Source organism: Pinus tabuliformis, chromosome 1_1 (genome assembly GCF_031772625.1).
Source record: "Pinus tabuliformis cultivar Carrire ecotype Pingquan chromosome 1_1, CPIR1, whole genome shotgun sequence".
Taxonomy (NCBI): Eukaryota; Viridiplantae; Streptophyta; class Pinopsida; order Pinales; family Pinaceae; genus Pinus; species Pinus tabuliformis.
Genome location: NC_142297.1, coordinates 845,913,179 through 845,916,115, shown reverse-complemented (window position 1 = coordinate 845,916,115; position 2,937 = coordinate 845,913,179).

The following is a 2,937-nucleotide window of genomic DNA, read 5'->3' as shown; positions in this document are numbered from 1 at the left end:
AAATGATAAATATTAGTAAGCTAATATATTATACTTTTGTTGGAAAGTGAATCTAGACTAATTATAGAAATCAACATTCAAGAAGAAAGAAATGTAAGAGCTAAATGGCAGCCTAAATAAGCCTCAGCTATACCAAAGTTTTCTTATAGAATTCAAAGGCTATAAATCTACTTCTCTCATGAATTTGGAGTGAATCAGTGCAAGGATGATCTTGAAAACAAATTTATATAGGATTGTTGCTTCTCGAGTTAACTTTCTGTTGGCTCACTAAGATGCCTTTTTATAGGCAATCTCAATTCCTACATTAGTTGTCAACCCGAGGTAAGTCTTTTTATATCAAGAGTGTCAGCAAAGTATACACAGTGAATATAGAGGTTATATAATGATGAATCGTTGCAATCACTAATAACTAACTCTTCAATTCAATCCACACAGTTCTAGAAAGAACTAACTATGGAAGAAATATTGTTAACATGCTCTGCAATTCTATTCAACTTGTTCCAAAATCAATTGAAACTAAATGCAAATAAGAATCACACTAGGGAATGTTCAAATAGACTTAAGGCTAACTCACTCAATCAAGGAAAGGAGACTATAACTATTGAAAAACATTGTTAATCTATAGCAGTCCAAATTAAACAACAATCTCAATTGAATAACGAACAGTAATTGAACATAAAATGGTAATTTAACAACAAACAGTAATTGAACAACAAATGGTAATTGAACAGCAAGCACACATACAATCAATAAAGGATTTCTAAATAGCAAATGATATATATTGAAACCTATGGAAATTAATTAGAATTATCTCTAGGATCTATGATAACATCACTCGAAATGAACATCAATATACTATTAGCACTAATTCACTCGTTCCAATCAAATCATTGCTTAATTATGTCACACGGCTTCACTCTAAATCTAATTGAACAACAATATGAATCAATATCACAAATCTTTATGATAAATGGAATAACCAATGACTGAACATTAATCAAATAGAAAAGACTAAATAGAAATATTATAACACAAGGAAGTAGTAGAACTTCTCGTGACCGAGCCCAGAGTCACCAGAAGTCTCTGCTTAATGTAAAATCAGAATATGAATATGTATCAAATGTAGCCTTCTTTCATTAATGCAAATAACATCTTATAGCATCACTAAGATAATAGTGTTATATGTTTCCAAAAAAGGATAATTACAGGTTATCAAAGTCTGAACTCTCTATATTTGCCTTTCGGCCCTATATATAACATAAAAGAGTAACTAGATAAAAGTGAATCCTCAGGATTAGGAGATCTTGAGGATTTCGCAATACATAAACTAATCATGTGATAAAATAGCATTGTTCAGGCTGATCTCCCACTGCCTTGTCTGCCAAAGACATTGTAGTTTCCCTTTTATGGCCTCGTGCTGCTCTATCAACTGAATGGCTTTTACCCAGTCCGCATCTTCTGCACACAAATATAGTAAAAAAATAGTTTCTTGTGCTAGATTTGCCTATTTTGTCACCAAATTATTTCATCCAAATTTTTCCTATATTTTTCTTATTTTAATCTATAAACAGAGATAATCCTATAAGGATGAATGTTAAATAAAGCAATTTATGAAGAGAAATCAGACCTTTTTCTTGACCCAAAACTTTCCAAATTCCCAAAAAACTAAAATACAAATGAGATGAAATACATTTTTATATTAAGTAGGATGTTATAGGACTCCAATACAAGTGGAGTCATTCAAAATAAACCTTGCTAACATGTCTAAAAATTAGTAGGAAATTACTACTCTAAAAATCAGAAGTGCTGGAATTAGTGATCTAGTTATGCTACCAAATGCCTAACCGGACTAAGTGAAAATTCTATGTGGTAAATTTTACTATCAATTAGAATGTTTTTAGGACTCAATAAAAGTGGAAAAAACTCAAATTAACTTCGTTAACATGTGTTAAAACACAATAGAAAGTTACTACTAAAAACCAGAAATTTAAGAGCAATGAACTAGTGAGTTGATTTAAGTACCTAAATTCCTAATCTAATCAAGTGAAAATATTGTGTGATATTTTTTTTATTAAGTTGGATATATTTAAGCCTCAATACAAGTATAATAAACTTGAAATAATCTCATTAACATGTGCTAAAATTTAGCAGAAAATTACGACTATTTTGTTATAAGATACTTCCAGAAATTCTAGAATTGTGAACTAGTAAACCAATCCAAGTAGCTGAATGATGAATATTACTTTGAAAATATGATATAAAGATGAATAATACTTATAAACATATAAATTACCTACAAAAAAACTTATTTAAATCATTAAGAAATCTAACCCACAACAAATGAAACATGAATATTAAGTGCAAAAGTAGGGAATTCAAGAAGAAGAAATGCAAGTGAATAAGAAGTGCAAAGAAGATAAGCAAATTGTACAAAAAGAATCTAAGGATTCCAGGATGGCTAATCCTAAGGACACTCAGAGTCCTATGAAGGAATCCTAGATGTAGAAGCTAAAATTGACACCAAACTTCATTATTAGAGTCAATCCAGCTACATCCCTACTAGAAATGAAAGTAGAGTTGTTAAATGACAAGTTTTCTTCACAAGAAGATTATGAAAATCATGCCTCTAAAGAATAATTCAAATTTTAATTATAAAATATTATGAGGAAGGATTCTCCTTGAAAGGATGTAGCTTTCACCTCCAAAATCCCTCAAACACTGGATCTAATTCCCAGCAATAGGGATCTTCATTAAATGACAAGAAGCACACTCCTAGATTTTCTCAATCACTGGATCTCCAGATTCTGTTTAATAATTTCGTAATATCATGTTCATTTATTATCCAAACTTGGTCCATCCTATAGCATGGAGCAAGTCCCTATATTATGTCATTCATAATTTACTCAACATTCTCTCAATATTTTGCAAAAAAAATGA